This window comes from Eublepharis macularius, chromosome 9 (genome assembly GCF_028583425.1).
Source record: "Eublepharis macularius isolate TG4126 chromosome 9, MPM_Emac_v1.0, whole genome shotgun sequence".
NCBI classification, from domain to species: domain Eukaryota; kingdom Metazoa; phylum Chordata; class Lepidosauria; order Squamata; family Eublepharidae; genus Eublepharis; species Eublepharis macularius.
This window is the reverse complement of record NC_072798.1, coordinates 71,029,571-71,048,980: the sequence shown is the minus strand read 5'-3', so window position 1 is coordinate 71,048,980 and position 19,410 is coordinate 71,029,571.

Here is a 19,410-nt window from a genome sequence, read left to right as displayed (position 1 = left end):
TGGAGGAGTTCTTCTGATTAATGCCTAGAGAAACTCAGGTTTATTAAAGACACATGATTTGTCCTTCCTGCTTGTACAATTCCCCTGTCTCACTTAGAGAAACAGGCTTTTGCTCTGTGGTCTTCACTTGAAGTCCCGTACTCTCTCCTTTTCAGATTTCCATTATCTCCTTTTGCTTAAGGGAGACATCAGCAAAGGGTGAACATGCTCATTCAAAGACAGTCCCTAAGAAGACAAGTGAAGATCATTGTACAACGCAGATAATTACCCGGACATCATTTGCAGACTTTTGAGTTGGTAGAGCACATGTCTCGCTTTAACAATTACCTCATGTTATTTGATATATACAGAATGTGATGTAATGCAATTCACAGAGCCAGCCAGAGCGTATCACACATACCTCCAGATTTACCAAGAATTGTTTTTCATAAAATGACTTGTCTCCAGAGTCGTATGCTAACTGAACTACTTAAAGTTCTCAAAGCTATATAAACAGAGTGCAACTTTCAAGCTAACTAAAACATTGAAATGTAAAGAATCATCGATGTATTGTCGAAGGATTTCACGGCCGGAGAACGATGGCTGTTGTGGGTTTTCCGGGCTGTATTGCCGTGGTCTTGGCATTGTAGTTCCTGACGTTTCACCAGCAGCTGTGGCTGGCATCTTCAGAGGTGTAGCACCAAAAGACAGAGATCTCTCAGTGTCACAGTGTGGAAAAGATGTGGGTCATTTGTATCTACTCAGGAGGGGTGGGGTTGAGCTGAGTCATCCTGTGAGAGTTTCCCAGGGTGTGGAATGCTAATGGCGGGAGGCTTCACTGTATCCTGTATCCTGAGGAGGTTCTTTTGCATATGGATTGGTACTTGATGTGCTAATCTTCTCTGCAGGGCTATTGTCGGGCATAGAATGTTTTGTTAGCCTGGTGTTTTTCAGAACTGGAAACCATGCTCTGTTCATTCTTAAGGTTTCTTCTTTCCTGTTGAAGTTTTGCTTATGCTTGTGAATTTCAATGGCTTCCCTGTGCAGTCTGACAAAGTAGTTGGAAGTGTTGTCCAGTATTTTGGTGTCCTGGAATAAGATACTGTGCCCTGTTTGAGTTAGGATATGTTCAGCCACTGCTGATTTTTCAGGTTGTCCAAGGCTGCAGTGTCTTTCATGTTCTTTTATTCTTGTCTGGATGCTACGCTTTGTGGTCCCGATGTAAACTTGTCCACAGCTGCAGGGTATACGGTATACTCCTGCAGACATGAGGGGGTCTCTGCTGTCTTTTGCTGATCGTAGCATCTGTTGTATTTTTCGGGTGGGTCTGAATACTGCTTGAAGGTTATGCTTTTTCATAAGCTTTCCCATCTGATCAGTAATTCCTTTGATATATGGCAAAAACACTTTTCCTGTAGGAGACTGTTTTTCCTTGGTTATTTGATTCATCCTGGGATTGATTGCTCTTCGGATTTCATTTCTGGAGTAGCCATTTGCGTGAAGTGCGTGCCGCAGGCGAAGGCGGGGCGGGGGGCGTCGGGGGGAGCGGCGCAGCCGCGACCCCCGGGGGCCCCCGGCCCGCCGAAGGCGGGGCGGGGGGCGTCGGGGGGAGCGGCGCAGCCGCGACCCCCGGGGGCCCCCGGCCCGCCGAAGGCGGGGCGGGGGGCGTCGGGGGGAGCGGCGCAGCCGCGACCCCCGGGGGCCCCCGGCCCGCCGAAGGCGGGGCGGGGGCGTCGGGGGGAGCGGCGCAGCCGCGACCCCCGGGGGCCCCCGGCCCGCCGAAGGCGGGGCGGGGGGCGTCGGGGGAGCGGCGCAGCCGCGACCCCCGGGGGCCTGGCTGTCTTTGTCTTCGTCTTCGTCTTCGTCTTCGTCTTCGTCTTCGTCTTCGTCTTCGTCTTCGTCTTCGTCTTCGTCTTCGTCTTCGTCTTCGTCTTCGTCTTCGTCTTCGCAAATTTTTTTGGTACAACATTGTAATGTTATAAAATGGTAAAAATTTCATAAAATTGTAATTTTACTAACAATCCAACTCAAATAAGTTTACAGATAATTCAAACAGTATTGCTTCTATAATCATATTAGGCATAAATATTAAACATAACTTTTAAACATTAGCTAAAAAGTATTAAATACTCGGTAGAGATGGGTTGAAGGTTTTATCTTAAATCCTGAGCAGCTTGATACCTTCAAGTGAGAACTGAAAACACGTTTCTCTGTTTTAGAGAAACTGCTTTTCAGTACAAAATAAACAGGATGTATGTTTTTGTTGCACTCTCCCAACCAGGAGACAGACTCCTCCTAAGAGTTTAATGGCTTCTTTCATTAACAAACGCTAGTCGTTTTCATTACATGAGGTATCAAAATATAAATGTTTATTGAAATAAAACATTGAAAAATAGAACAGATGGACACAACAAGAATTAAGTTTCCTAACATTTCTTAATGAAATCTAACTCAGTCAGATTAACGATGAAATGCATTCAAGTTACCGTAGCACATATTACAAGGGTAAGTTTCCTGCCTAGATCTTCATGAGATTTCTTTTGGCCAAAACCCTGATCTGCTATTTGGATTACCATTTTTATATATTATCTTAGGCAGAAATCTAAGATCTTTTCATATGATAACAAAGATAAATATCAAACCAATCATAATTTAATTCTCTTTTACTATTTCCAATCATGTGACATTCTACCTAGCCAAAAGTACCACTATGCCCAGCTGCAAGATAAGAGAGATGGATAGTAAAAATGACAAGAAAAGTTACATGACCAGATCATCCTTGGTCTCTGCTAACAATTACAGAACATGTATCTGATACTGTTCACTATTTTTAATTGGCTGTCAAAGATAAAGCACCAGTTATACACCATACTAGAAAAAGAACTACAGTGATGTTCATACAGCGTTATTTAGAATGCATATGTTTCACGAAGTATGTGTTCTAAACCATAATCAGCAGTCTACTGGTTTGAATCCCACTACTGACATGAGCTCAGTAGGTGGCCTTGGGTCAGCCACTCCTCTCAGCCCCAGCTCCATTGTGGGGATAAGAATAACACTAACTTAGCACTCAAAAGGCAAGGATTGGTGGGGGGGGGGTTTACCTCCCCCTGTCACATATGTGGAAGAGAACAGCTTCTCACATATGTGAAGGACAAAGGCTTTACATTCAGTAGACAAATGGCAGCTTTCTCCCTCCCTCCTCAACGGTATCTGAAGACAGCCCTGATCAGGTGAGCAAAGCTGCTGTGGTGGAACATAGAGGAAGAGGTTGTCCTACCGATATGCCAGGCCAAGGCCATGTCACAGTCAAGACCTTGAACTGAGTTTGATAACTGATGGTGGGGGGCGTCGGGGGGAGCGGCGCAGCTGCGACCCCCGGGGGCCCGGCTGTCTTTGTCTTCATCTTCGTCTTCGTCTTTTCATATGATAACAAAGATAAATATCAAACCAATCATAATTTAATTCTTTTTTACTATTTCCAATCATGTGACATTCTACCTAGCCAAAAGTACCACTATGCCCAGCTGCAAGATAAGAGAGATGGATAGTAAAAATGACAAGAAAAGTTACATGACCAGATCATCCTTGGTCTCTGCTAACAATTACAGAACATGTATGTGATACTGTTCACTATTTTTAATCGGCTGTCAAAGATAAAGCACCAGTTATACACCATACTAGAAAAAGAACTACAGTGATGTTCATACAGCGTTATTTAGAATGCATATGTTTCACGAAGTATGTGTTCTAAACCATAATCAGCAGTCTACTGGTTTGAATCCCCTACTGACATGAGCTCAGTAGGGGGCCTTGGGTCAGCCACTCCTCTCAGCCCCAGCTCCATTGCGGGGATAAGAATAACACTAACTTGTTCACTGCTCTGGGTGAGGCCCTAATGTGTGTAGAAGAGCGGTATATAAGCACAGTTATTATTATTATTTATATTTCCATGACACCATCCCTTGACCTGTGAAATTAAGTATTTTGATAAATATGAAAGTGATACAAAATATAAATGCATTGCATAATGTGTGAGTGTACATATACAAACTTTAAAAATTGTATTGGATAATACCGCAAAGCATGTTTACTGAGAAAGCTGCTTTCACTGCTTTCAGTGTGGAGAGCTGCTTGTAGATCAAAACAACCTGACGAGCTGTCTTCATGCAGAGTACACTTGATTCTCTTGGCTTTCAATTCTGCTTTCGTTCAGCATGGGTAAATCAATGTGTCAGCAGTAAACATTTGTATCACTCCTCTCTGAATGACCTTTTAAATTTTACTGCCTATCATGTCAAAGCAATTAAAATTAACAATACAGTTACTAAGCTGCTAAGATCAATTAATGGCTCTTAGGCTTTATCTATTGATCTAGTGACATCTTCAAAACCCACTGGTAACAGACTATACATACTTCTCTTCTATCCACAATATATACACAAGGATTGATTACATATTCTTATCTCCTAAATTAATTAGTCAAACTCTTACATCAAGGATTGGTGACAAGTTGTGGACAGACTATGCTTGGACAGAATGTACACTGAGAATAAATGACATCAAACAAATTGGAAACTAAATAAATCACTTTTATTTAACAAATAAATTTCTTCTGAAGTCTCTGTAGAAATTAAACAATAGAAACAAACTATGTGGCATTCCTCAAATCCACGTGTAGGATGCTATGGAAGTGGTACTTAGAGGGAAATTAATCTCCATTGCCTCCTGTCATGAAGAGCAAAAAGAAAACATTAGAAATGAAATGATATCTAGAATAAGAAAACTAGAAGATGAACACAAGAAAGGCCACCCAATCTATAAACTTGCTTGCATGAAAATTAGAGGAAAAAACCTCCTCACATTCTATACAAGCTATTAAAGGCACCCAGGAAAAACTCAAACTAATTCTGTAAAATTAGCCGATGTATTTGCTGAATACTACCAAACCATTTGTACATCAGACAATCCTGACACTAATCATATTTTAAATTATTTATCATCACAGGAAATTTGGAAAAAATCCTCACAAGAACATAAACAATATCTGGACCAACCAGTCACAACAGAAGATGTTACAGTCACTATCAAATCCTTGAAAAAAATAACAAAGCTTCAGACAGGGATGGATTCCCTGCCAAATTTTTACAAAAAATTACATTCACCTACTTTCAACTCCACTAACTGCCACATGCAACTCTGTTATGTTAGGAGGTAGCATCCCTCTATCTTGGTCAGAGGCTGAAATAGTAGTTACTCCAAAAAAGGACAACCATATTACAAATACTAAATCTTCTCAACCAATACCCTTACTGAATCAAGACCAAAAGATCTTTACAAGCATATTTGCCAAAACATTGTCTAAATTTAAATAACCAACTACATTCACCTTGACCAGACAATACACGTAACACTTTAACTATAATTAATTTCTGTGAAGCATACAAAACCCCTGCATTACTTCTGGCCTTTGATATAGAGAAGGCATTTGATTAAGCGGAAATACCATATCTAAAACTTTTACTTCAAAAAATGGGTTTTGGCGACCAATTCTAAAATGCCATTAATGCTCTTTATCTTTCTCCAAAAGCTACAGTTAGGACTAACAATGTACATTCAATAGATATCCATATAGCAAGGGGAACTAGACAAGGCTGTCCCCTTTCCCCATTTCTGTTTGCCATAACTATAGACAGGGCCAATGCTACCATTAGACCAACTAGGCAGCCGCCTTGGGCACAGACCTCAAGAGGGGCATAGTTTTAAACAGATTACTTTCTTGAAAAAAATGCAACTGAGAAAACCTATTGAGCACCCCCTAAATGGTCCTGTCCACAGACATCAAGCAGCTCAAAAGCTCACCGTAACTTTTTTATTTATTTATTTAATTATTTATTTGATGTATACCCTGCCCTCCTCACAGATGGGCTAAGGGTGGCTAACAACATTAAAAAATACATTAAAATCACAGAAACATAAAATCAATCATATTTTTTAAAAAATAATTAAAATAGTCCAGGAGCAGGCTACTTAAACAAATATTGGGAGTCCGTATACAGGCATGGCAGATGGCTGAGGGCAGCTCCGGAAGAAATGGTGGTCTTAGATGGAAGAAGAAGGACACTCGCTGGCACTCAGCCAAAGGCCCAGCAGAACATCTCCGTTTTACAAGCCCTGCAAAACTGTAACAGGGCCCACAGGGCCCAGATCTCCAGCGGGAGAGCATTCCACCAGGCCAGGGCCAGGGCAGAAAAAGCCCTCGCCCTGGTTGAGGCCAGATGGATGTCCTTTGGGCCAGGGACCACCAGGAGTTGCTTGTCTGCAGAGCGCAACACCCTGCAGGGGACGTAATGGAAGAGGCGGTCCCGCAGGTATGGAGGTCCCAGTCCATGAAGGGCTTTAAATACCAAGGTTAACACCTTGAACCAGATCTGGAACTCCACTGGAAGCCAGTGCAGCTGGCACAGCACATGATGAATGTGCGCTTGGATGGGCGTTCCGGTAAGGATGCGTGCCGCTGCATCCTGGATCAGCTGTAACTTCCGGGTCAGACCCAAGGGCAGTCCAGGATACAGTGAGTTGCAGTAGTCTAGCCTGGAGGTGACCGTTGCATGGATTACTGTGGCCAGGTCCTGTGGTGAAAGATAGGGCGCCAGTTGCCTGCCCTGTCGAAGATGAAAAAAGGCAGACCTGGCAACAGTCATGACCTGGGCCTCCATTGAAAGTGTAGCATCCAAGGTCACACCCAGACTCCTCACCATCAGGGAAGGTTTCAATTGTACCCCATCAACAGCTGGGAGCCGGTTCCCAGCTCGATTGCTCCATGATCCAGACACAGAACCTCTGTCTTCAGGGGATTCAATTTCAGGCGACTCTGATGTAACCATACCGTCACAGCCTCAAGACCCTTGACCAAGGAATCCAAAGCAAGATCAGACTGGCCATCTGTAATGATTCCAAGTAAATGTGTGCATGTATCTTTAAATGCTTGATGAGATAGGTGAAGAGTGGGGGGTGAAGGAGATGGATGAGTGAGTGATATGTGTCAGGCTATGGCATTCCAGACTTGATAGTCTGTTTCACTCCCTTCTGCAAGAAGACGAGGTCTTTTGATTTCAAAAGGTTTATTGTGAAAGACAGCATTCAAGCTCAGATGTGCATATTCCAGGATTAGAGATCCTGGCCGAGCAAAGCGTTGCTAGGAATGAATCATAGAACAAAGGTTGTTACATTTCACACTCCCAGAGCCCAGCCTCCCCCCCCCACCCCTGAGTTCATACAGCAAAACTTCTCAGAGGTGCGCTGAGCTGGCCAAGGTCGAAACAGCAGATAAGACAGGATCCTTTCCCATGGAATCGGCTCCTTGCAGCTATTGCCTGGAGGGAAAGAAGTCTAAACACTACACGATTAAATATGGCGTTACTTAGGTTAAAACAGTTTCTGACAATATGATTGGTTGAGGACTGAGAGGGTGGGTGGAGTGAATGCAGTTTGAGACTGAGAGTAGAGAGAAAATTTTTAGTCAGAAGAAAGCAGGCTAGCTGTGTGCTGCCTGAATATGTTGAAGTGTTTATGAGAGAAATATAACCTGTGTGGAACCTGAACTGAGCATGTTTGTGAAAGGACACTCAGTCAGGGAAAGAGAGGCCAGCTGTGTGAATGAGAGTAAATGAAGTAACTTTAAGAACCGAGAACTACGTTTATGAAACCGATACGCTTCTCGAATAAATAAAAGCTTATTTTTGTTTTGCTATATCCCAGTGTAGCTGTCATTGCTATATCCCATTCCTATCTTCAGGGCCATATAGAACCACGAAGGAGCCTGACGCTTAGGAACGTTACCAAAGGGAAAATTCAAATAAAATATCTTGGAATAAAATATTCCGGGTGGCAGCAGACTACCCAGAGGGTTAAGGGATAGATTAAACGAAAAATCTACCCTAAAGAAAGTAAAGGTCATAACACCATCCATCAGCAGGTAGAGCTGAGTGTCATCCGCATACCAGTGACAACCTAGCCCAAAGCTGCGGGCTAACGGGGCAAGGGGGCACATATAGATGTTAAATAGCATCGGGGAAAGAATCGCCCCCTGAGGGATGCCACATACCAAAGAATGGTAAGCAGACATCTGTTCCCTGAGTGCCACCCTCTGTCCTAGATTGTGAAGGAAGGAGTTCAGCCATTGCAGGGCTGTTCCACGAATCCCCACATCAGCAAGGCAATGGGTCAGAAGATTATGATTGACCATGTCAAATGCTGCTGTAAGATCTAAAAGTATCAGCAGTGCCGACCCACTCCGGTCCAGGTGTCGCCGCAGATCATCTGTGAGGGCAACCAGAGCCGTCTCTGTACCATGGCCAGGCCTGAAGCTGGACTGGAATGGATCCAGGATAGAGGCATCACCCAGGTATACCTGCAGCTGTTCTGCTACCGCCCTCTCAATTACTCAGAAGTCTCAGTCAACTTGAGAGGAACAGTCCTTAGTGAAACTACTCCTTTTTAGCTCTCCAGAGAGCCAGCTAAAAAGAAGAAAGCAAACAAATTAAGTAACTGCAGACAAAAGTATCTCCTTTTCAAGTGCAACACAATTCTCTCTCTCATTGTCTCACAGCAAACATGAGAAGGGGGTGGCAGTAGAAGACACTCTGTTGTGCCAGCCAGGAAAAAGGTGGGGAAATAGCTTCCAATGCTAGAAAAAGAAACTTTTCAGCAACTTGAGGAAGCCAAGCAAGAAGTGAGAAGGAAAACAAAAGGGAAAAGGTGGGAAACTGCCTCCAGAGCTAAGAAAAAAACCCACTTCTTAGAGCAAACTGTATCCCAGCAACACCAAGAGAAGAGGCAGAGTGGAAAACACTAAAATCTTCACAGCTATTCTGCTGTGTCTGGAAAGAAATGGGCAGAAAGTCAGCTTCATGGCTGCAATAAAAGGGAGGAAAGTAGGGAAATTCTGCTGTAGCAATGCGCATAGCATACTTGCTGCAGAGGAACAAGTGCAGGGAAAAATACCTCTGCACTAGAACCTACAACTATATAGCCAAGCTTTTAAGGTTTCCTCAAAATCTGAAAATCCTTTAAAGAGTTATGATGACCTCGTCCAATCCTTGAGGCCACTTCTGGTAGGTGCTTGAGAGGGAAAACTGGTCAAGACCAATTTGTCATCTAAACCTTGGTTTGATCAAAGCTGTATTTGTGCTAAAAATGCTTTAATCTATGCCTATAAGCTAGCACTGAGAGCTGATGAAAAGACCAGACAAGATGCATATCGTTCTCTTTCATTTTTAAAAAAGAAGTATAAATCACTGGTTGCCCGCTGTAAGAAAGAACATACCAGAAAACTGTGGGCCAATATAACTGAAGCAGCTACGAGCAAAAACTCAGTGGTGTTCTGGAAACTAGTGTCAAACCGCGCCTCCACAGCCGCCTCCCCCTTGGCTTCCGCCATCCCCCCAGATAAATGGACTTCTTTTTTCCAAAAAATGTATGATGATCCGATTCAACCCCCTCCTGCCCTAACAATAGAAAATCTGGCCAAATGCCGCCCAGTTCATGCCGAAGAGGTAAAAGCTTATATTAGCCAGTTAAAGAATGCAAAAGCCCCTGGGCTTGATGGAATATCTCCAGAATTACTAAAATGGGGAACTTTCCTAGCCTCCCTATTTACTTATATTGATGAAACCGGCTACATCCCCAATGATTGGGGAATGGCTATAGTAGTCCCCTTCCATAAGAAGGGAAAGAAGGAGGATCCATCCAATTATAGACCAATCAGCTTACTAAGCATTGTAAGCAAGTTGTCTACAAAACATCTGCTGAAGAAATTTTTAGACTGGCTAGAACAGGAGGATATAATTGCTGATGAGCAAGCTGGGTTTAGAGCTGGCAGGTCAACAATAGATCACTGCCTAGTAATGCAACACCTTGTAGAGAAATACGCTACAGGAGACCAAGCATCACTTTACCGGGCATTTGTTGATTTAAAAGCAGCTTTTGACACAGTCTCTAGAAATAGACTTTGGAGGAAACTGCAGGCCTCCTCTATTGATAGGCGACTGCTGTCCCTTTTGGGGGCTATGCACAAGCAAACTGCCCTGAGTAAGGTGCAGCCGAGTTGGGCATTTGACTGACCCCATTCAAACTTACAGGCAGGTGTGCCTTCTAGCCCCCTTTCTGTTTATCTTCTACATCAACAATTTGGTAAACCTTTTGAATGACCCTGGATTGCACCCTCCCAAATTAGCAAATAGGCACATTCACGTACTGCTCTATGCAGATGATGCTGGATTACTTTCTAGGACCCCCATAGGGCTGAAACGAGCCCTAAAAAAATTCTCCCAATTCTGTGATACTGAACACCTTCTAACTAATTACCAAAAAACTAAGATCCTGGCTTTCGGTAAAAATCCAAAGATCAGACGATGGGAGCTTCAGGGGCATCAGTTAGAACAACTTACCAGCTTCAAATATTTGGGTGTAGTTTTGCAAGCCTCAGGTACCAAAACAACACATAGCAGCTTCATTGCTGATGTGGGAGAAAAAACTGCACACGGTATACTGAAATTCTATCGATCACAAGGGGGGCAGTATGTACCGGCTGCACTCAGTTTGTTTAAAGCCAAACCATTGGCCCAATTAGTATACGGATCATTCTTGGGGCTGCCATCCTCCTCTTTCTCTCAACTTGAGAGAGTGCACTCCAAATTCCTTAGAGCTCTATTACAGGTGCCCAAATGCATGCCTAACTCATGGGTTAGACTGGAAACAGGAATGTTAAGGGTAGAGGCCAGAATCACCATCCTTTCAATTTTCAAATGGCTGTCAGGACGTCTAAACCCGCAAGGTCTGCTCCCTCTGTTATTCCAAGACAATCTAATTGGCAAAAGGCGACTCTGAAATCCCTGGGAAAATTGGGTCTTTCCCCTCAAAGTTTGCTAGTCATGGGGTTAGACCGAGCAAAATCACTCATTAAGCAGAGAGTGACAGACATTGAAAGACAAACATTTTCTTAGAGCACCAGGTTTTATTTCTTCAGATACTACTAAATATATTGCCGCTCCTGCAGCCTATTTTTACTTTCTTGAATCCAGTAACTCCAGAAGGGCATTTGCTTTAGCTAGAAGTTCAACTCTACCCTCTGCCGTTCTGGAAGGAAAGTTTAAAGCTGTCCATTACTCTCTTAGGCTTTGCTCCTATCCCCTAAGAGAAATTGACTCAATGGAGCACATCTTCTTCAACTGCCCCAGTCATAGTAAAATTAGAGCGGAAACCATCAGTCCATTAGTAGAAAGATTCCCTGGAAGTTCAAATAAAATCAAACTTGATTATCTTTTGTCTGATCGGAATCACCAGACACCATGTCAAGTAGCAAGATTCTGTGCCCAGGTCTACAAGCAACGTAAATCACATAAGGCAGCTTAAACAACTAATTTATGATGATCTTATTTTTTTACTCTTATATTTATTCATCGTTCTTCCCCGGTATCCAGTCTCAACTGCTTTTAAACTGATTTGCAAATGGTTTTATATGTACTGGTCGCAGACTGTAATAATAAACTTGACTTGACTACCTCTGCACTAAGAACAGCAGAAATACCTGAACCTACTTCATGGGGTGAAATATCCTAGCTACCACCAGAAGATGCTGAGAAATGGAGAAAAGCGGAGGGTGTGGTGTCGGTGTTGAAGAGAATGATAGCACTTTGAAAGAGCTCCGTCTCTCCCATGCCTGAAATTTAAAATTTATGTTGAAAAGGTAAAGTAAAAATATTTACCCTTCCAACGTAAAGATACGCTAAGAGATCCGAAAGGCAGATTCATATTTATTAAAGGCACTATAGAAAACCAAACTTACACATTTGGCTCAATTTATGCCCCAAACCAAGACAGCCTAATGAAATTCTAAAACAAAGTTCATTAGAATACACATGTATCACTTAGTATAATTTGCTCTAAACCATATTTTCATGACAAACCCACAGAAACAGCAGCAACATAATCTAAGAGTATAATGGAGAGCAAAACAGAAACAGAAGGATTAAAAGTATCCTGCTCACTAGGTTGGAGGCAAGTTCTGACGACAACAGGGCCAACAACAAAGATTCTCAGGTCAAACTCCATGGTCAAGTAACAGATTCCAAAATCAAAGACTGTGACCCACCAAGGCTCAGGCAGCCAGAACCGAAGAGCTCACCAACAGCCAAGCCCAGAATACCACAACTGTGACTAGCTAATCCCATGCTAGCTGCAGCCTTATAAAGGGAGTTTCTCCTACAGGTGAGGCTGGGTTCATTAAGCTTCTTTCTCCAAGCTGGCTCATCTCTGCTACTCAGGAGGAGTAGATCAGATCCTGTACTGGCTCTCCTGACATTTCCTCAGCAGGGGGAAGGCCATGGGCTGCCAGGCATGCGCTCCTGTGCTTGGTCCATGCCTCTGCCCTTACCCTCAGCCTTCGCTGCTCCTGGGGTTCTTTGGGAGACAGTGGCAGTTCTGGCAGCAGGCAGGTCCATGCTAAGGCCGCCTGGCTTGATGACACTGTCAGGAGACAGGAGAGCCAGTACAGGATCTGATCTACTCCTCCTGAGTAGCAGAGATGAGCCAGCTTGGAGAAAGAAGCTTAATGAACCCAGCCTCACCTGTAGGAGAAACTCCCTTTATAAGGCTGCAGCTAGCATGGGATTAGCTAGTCACAGTTGTGGTATTCTGGGCTTGGCTGTTGGTGAGCTCTTCGGTTCTGGCTGCCTGAGCCTTGGTGGGTCACAGTCTTTGATTTTGGAATCTGTTACTTGACCATGGAGTTTGACCTGAGAATCTTTGTTGTTGGCCCTGTTGTCGTCAGAACTTGCCTCCAACCTAGTGAGCAGGATACTTTTAATCCTTCTGTTTCTGTTTTGCTCTCCATTATACTCTTAGATTATGTTGCTGCTGTTTCTGTGGGTTTGTCATGAAAATATGGTTTAGAGCAAATTATACTAAGTGATACATGTGTATTCTAATGAACTTTGTTTTAGAATTTCATTAGGCTGTCTTGGTTTGGGGCATAAATTGAGCCAAATGTGTAAGTTTGGTTTTCTATAGTGCCTTTAATAAATATGAATCTGCCTTTCGGATCTCTTAGCGTATCTTTACGTTGGAAGGGTAAATATTTTTACTTTACCTTTTCAACATAAATTTTAAATTTCAGGCATGGGAGAGACGGAGCTCTTTCAAAGTGCTATCATTCTCTTCAACACCGACACCACACCCTCCGCTTTTCTCCATTTCTCAGCTTCTTCTGGTGGTAGCTAGGATATTTCACCCCATGAAGTAGGTTCAGGTATTTCTGCTGTTCTTAGTGCAGAGGTAGTCAAGTCAAGTTTATTATTACAGTCTGCGACCAGTACATATAAAACCATTTGCAAATCAGTTTAAAAGCAGTTGAGACTGGATACCGGGGAAGAACGATGAATAAATATAAGAGTAAAAAAATAAGATCATCATAAATTAGTTGTTTAAGCTGCCTTATGTGATTTACGTTGCTTGTAGACCTGGGCACAGAATCTTGCTACTTGACATGGTGTCTGGTGATTCCGATCAGACAAAAGATAATCAAGTTTGATTTTATTTGAACTTCCAGGGAATCTTTCTACTAATGGACTGATGGTTTCCGCTCTAATTTTACTATGACTGGGGCAGTTGAAGAAGATGTGCTCCATTGAGTCAATTTCTCTTAGGGGATAGGAGCAAAGCCTAAGAGAGTAATGGACAGCTTTAAACTTTCCTTCCAGAACGGCAGAGGGTAGAGTTGAACTTCTAGCTAAAGCAAATGCCCTTCTGGAGTTACTGGATTCAAGAAAGTAAAAATAGGCTGCAGGAGCGGCAATATATTTAGTAGTATCTGAAGAAATAAAACCTGGTGCTCTAAGAAAATGTTTGTCTTTCAATGTCTGTCACTCTCTGCTTAATGAGTGATTTTGCTCGGTCTAACCCCATGACTAGCAAACTTTGAGGGGAAAGACCCAATTTTCCCAGGGATTTCAGAGTCGCCTTTTGCCAATTAGATTGTCTTGGAATAACAGAGGGAGCAGACCTTGCGGGTTTAGACGTCCTGACAGCCATTTGAAAATTGAAAGGATGGTGATTCTGGCCTCTACCCTTAACATTCCTGTTTCCAGTCTAACCCATGAGTTAGGCATGCATTTGGGCACCTGTAATAGAGCTCTAAGGAATTTGGAGTGCACTCTCTCAAGTTGAGAGAAAGAGGAGGATGGCAGCCCCAAGAATGATCCGTATACTAATTGGGCCAATGGTTTGGCTTTAAACAAACTGAGTGCAGCCGGTACATACTGCCCCCCTTGTGATCGATAGAATTTCAGTATACCGTGTGCAGTTTTTTCTCCCACATCAGCAATGAAGCTGCTATGTGTTGTTTTGGTACCTGAGGCTTGCAAAACCACACCCAAATATTTGAAGCTGGTAAGTTGTTCTAACTGATGCCCCTGAAGCTCCCATCGTCTGATCTTTGGATTTTTACCGAAAGCCAGGATCTTAGTTTTTTGGTAATTAGTTAGAAGGTGTTCAGTATCACAGAATTGGGAGAATTTTTTTAGGGCTCGTTTCAGCCCTATGGGGGTCCTAGAAAGTAATCCAGCATCATCTGCATAGAGCAGTACGTGAATGTGCCTATTTGCTAATTTGGGAGGGTGCAATCCAGGGTCATTCAAAAGGTTTACCAAATTGTTGATGTAGAAGATAAACAGAAAGGGGGCTAGAAGGCACACCTGCCTGTAAGTTTGAATGGGGTCAGTCAAATGCCCAACTCGGCTGCACCTTACTCAGGGCAGTTTGCTTGTGCATAGCCCCCAAAAGGGACAGCAGTCGCCTATCAATAGAGGAGGCCTGCAGTTTCCTCCAAAGTCTATTTCTAGAGACTGTGTCAAAAGCTGCTTTTAAATCAACAAATGCCCGGTAAAGTGATGCTTGGTCTCCTGTAGCGTATTTCTCTACAAGGTGTTGCATTACTAGGCAGTGATCTATTGTTGACCTGCCAGCTCTAAACCCAGCTTGCTCATCAGCAATTATATCCTCCTGTTCTAGCCAGTCTAAAAATTTCTTCAGCAGATGTTTTGTAGACAACTTGCTTACAATGCTTAGTAAGCTGATTGGTCTATAATTGGATGGATCCTCCTTCTTTCCCTTCTTATGGAAGGGGACTACTATAGCCATTCCCCAATCATTGGGGATGTAGCCGGTTTCATCAATATAAGTAAATAGGGAGGCTAGGAAAGTTCCCCACCAGTCCTTATTTGTTTTTAGTAATTCTGGAGATATTCCATCAAGCCCAGGGGCTTTTGCATTCTTTAACTGGCTAATATAAGCTTTTACCTCTTCGGCATGAACTGGGCGGCATTTGGCCAGATTTTCTATTGTTAGGGCAGGAGGGGGTTGAATCGGATCATCATACATTTTTTGGAAAAAAGAAGTCCATTTATCTGGGGGGATGGCGGAAGCCAAGGGGGAGGCGGCTGTGGAGGCGCGGTTTGACACTAGTTTCCAGAACACCACTGAGTTTTTGCTCGTAGCTGCTTCAGTTATATTGGCCCACAGTTTTCTGGTATGTTCTTTCTTACAGCGGGCAACCAGTGATTTATACTTCTTTTTTAAAAATGAAAGAGAACGATATGCATCTTGTCTGGTCTTTTCATCAGCTCTCAGTGCTAGCTTATAGGCATAGATTAAAGCATTTTTAGCACAAATACAGCTTTGATCAAACCAAGGTTTAGATGACAAATTGGTCTTGACCAGTTTTCCCTCTCAAGCACCTACCAGAAGTGGCCTCAAGGATTGGACGAGGTCATCATAACTCTTTAAAGGATTTTCAGATTTTGAGATCCAGAGGAGTTAGCCGTGTTAGTCTGTAGTAGCAAAATCAAAAAGAGTCCAGTAGCACCTTTAAGACTAACCAATTTTATTATAGCATAAGCTTTCGAGAATCAAGTTCTCTTCATCAGATGCCTGATCAAAACTGGGCAGATACAGAAGAGGAGGGGGAAAGAGAGAGAAAAGGGAGGGGTCATAAATCACAAGAAGGCAGAATGCAATTAGCATAGAGGCAATCAAAACATTCCTTTGCTTGGAAATGTAAACATCTCCTTTTGGTGTGCAGTCAGTTTGTAGCAGTGAAGGTGTCCAATTCCTATGTAGTATAAGCCTTCGGTAACCACAGCTCTCCCTGCCAGTTGCATCTGACAACTGGCAGGGAGAGCTGTGGTTACCGAAGGCTTATACTACATAGGAATTGGACACCTTCACTGCTACAAACTGACTGCACACCAAAAGGAGATGTTTACATTTCCAAGCAAAGGAATGTTTTGATTGCCTCTATGCTAATTGCATTCTGCCTTCTTGTGATTTATGACCCCTCCCTTTTCTCTCTCTTTCCCCCTCCTCTTCTGTATCTGCCCAGTTTTGATCAGGCATCTGATGAAGAGAACTTGATTCTCGAAAGCTTATGCTATAATAAAATTGGTTAGTCTTAAAGGTGCTACTGGACTCTTTCAGATTTTGAGGAAACCTTAAAAGCTTGGCTATATAGTTGTAGGTTCTAGTGCAGAGGTATTTTTCCCTGCACTTGTTCCTCTGCAGCAAGTATGCTATGCGCATTGCTACAGCAGAATTTCCCTACTTTCCTCCCTTTTATTGCAGCCATGAAGCTGACTTTCTGCCCATTTCTTTCCAGACACAGCAGAATAGCTGTGAAGATTTTAGTGTTTTCCACTCTGCCTCTTCTCTTGGTGTTGCTGGGATACAGTTTGCTCTAAGAAGTGGGTTTTTTTCTTAGCTCTGGAGGCAGTTTCCCACCTTTTCCCTTTTGTTTTCCTTCTCACTTCTTGCTTGGCTTCCTCAAGTTGCTGAAAAGTTTCTTTTTCTAGCATTGGAAGCTATTTCCCCACCTTTTTCCTGGCTGGCACAACAGAGTGTCTTCTACTGCCACCCCCTTCTCATGTTTGCTGTGAGACAATGAGAGAGAGAATTGTGTTGCACTTGAAAAGGAGATACTTTTGTCTGCAGTTACTTAATTTGTTTGCTTTCTTCTTTTTAGCTGGCTCTCTGGAGAGCTAAAAAGGAGTAGTTTCACTAAGGACTGTTCCTCTCAAGTTGACTGAGACTTCTGAGTAATTGAGAGGGCGGTAGCAGAACAGCTGCAGGTATACCTGGGTGATGCCTCTATCCTGGATCCATTCCAGTCCAGCTTCAGGCCTGGCCATGGTACAGAGACGGCTCTGGTTGCCCTCACAGATGATCTGCGGCGACACCTGGACCGGAGTGGGTCGGCACTGCTGATACTTTTAGATCTTACAGCAGCATTTGACATGGTCAATCATAATCTTCTGACCCATTGCCTTGCTGATGTGGGGATTCGTGGAACAGCCCTGCAATGGCTGAACTCCTTCCTTCACAATCTAGGACAGAGGGTGGCACTCAGGGAACAGATGTCTGCTTACCATTCTTTGGTATGTGGCATCCCTCAGGGGGCGATTCTTTCCCCGATGCTATTTAACATCTATATGTGCCCCCTTGCCCCGTTAGCCCGCAGCTTTGGGCTAGGTTGTCACTGGTATGCGGATGACACTCAGCTCTACCTGCTGATGGATGGTGTTATGACCTTTACTTTCTTTAGGGTAGATTTTTCGTTTAATCTATCCCTTAACCCTCTGGGTAGTCTGCTGCCACCCGGAATATTTTATTCCAAGATATTTTATTTGAATTTTCCCTTTGGTAACGTTCCTAAGCGTCAGGCTCCTTCGTGGTTCTATATGGCCCTGAAGATAGGAATGGGATATAGCAATGACAGCTACACTGGGATATAGCAAAACAAAAATAAGCTTTTATTTATTCGAGAAGCGTATCGGTTTCATAAACGTAGTTCTCGGTTCTTAAAGTTACTTCATTTACTCTCATTCACACAGCTGGCCTCTCTTTCCCTGACTGAGTGTCCTTTCACAAACATGCTCAGTTCAGGTTCCACACAGGTTATATTTCTCTCATAAACACTTCAACATATTCAGGCAGCACACAGCTAGCCTGCTTTCTTCTGACTAAAAATTTTCTCTCTACTCTCAGTCTCAAACTGCATTCACTCCACCCACCCTCTCAGTCCTCAACCAATCATATTGTCAGAAACTGTTTTAACCTAAGTAACGCCATATTTAATCGTGTAGTGTTTAGACTTCTTTCCCTCCAGGCAATAGCTGCAAGGAGCCGATTCCATGGGAAAGGATCCTGTCTTATCTGCTGTTTCGACCTTGGCCAGCTCAGCGCACCTCTGAGAAGTTTTGCTGTATGAACTCAGGGGTGGGGGGGGGGAGGCTGGGCTCTGGGAGTGTGAAATGTAACAACCTTTGTTCTATGATTCATTCCTAGCAACGCTTTGCTCGGCCAGGATCTCTAATCCTGGAATATGCACATCTGAGCTTGAATGCTGTCTTTCACAATAAACCTTTTGAAATCAAAAGACCTCGTCTTCTTGCAGAAGGGAGTGAAACAGACTATCAAGACTGGAATGCCATAGCCTGACACATATCACTCACTCATCCATCTCCTTCACCCCCCACTCTTCACCTATCTCATCAAGCATTTAAAGATACATGCACACATTTACTTGGAATCATTACAGATGGCCAGTCTGATCTTGCTTTGGATTCCTTGGTCAAGGGTCTTGAGGCTGTGACGGTATGGTTACATCAGAGTCGCCTGAAATTGAATCCCCTGAAGACAGAGGTTCTGTGTCTGGATCATGGAGCAATCGAGCTGGGAACCGGCTCCCAGCTGTTGATGGGGTACAATTGAAACCTTCCCTGATGGTGAGGAGTCTGGGTGTGACCTTGGATGCTACACTTTCAATGGAGGCCCAGGTCATGACTGTTGCCAGGTCTGCCTTTTTTCATCTTCGACAGGGCAGGCAACTGGCGCCCTATCTTTCACCACAGGACCTGGCCACAGTAATCCATGCAACGGTCACCTCCAGGCTAGACTACTGCAACTCACTGTATCCTGGACTGCCCTTGGGTCTGACCCGGAAGTTACAGCTGATCCAGGATGCAGCGGCACGCATCCTTACCGGAACGCCCATCCAAGCGCACATTCATCATGTGCTGTGCCAGCTGCACTGGCTTCCAGTGGAGTTCCAGATCTGGTTCAAGGTGTTAACCTTGGTATTTAAAGCCCTTCATGGACTGGGACCTCCATACCTGCGGGACCGCCTCTTCCATTACGTCCCCTGCAGGGTGTTGCGCTCTGCAGACAAGCAACTCCTGGTGGTCCCTGGCCCAAAGGACATCCATCTGGCCTCAACCAGGGCGAGGGCTTTTTCTGCCCTGGCCCTGGCCTGGTGGAATGCTCTCCCGCTGGAGATCTGGGCCCTGTGGGCCCTGTTACAGTTTTGCAGGGCTTGTAAAA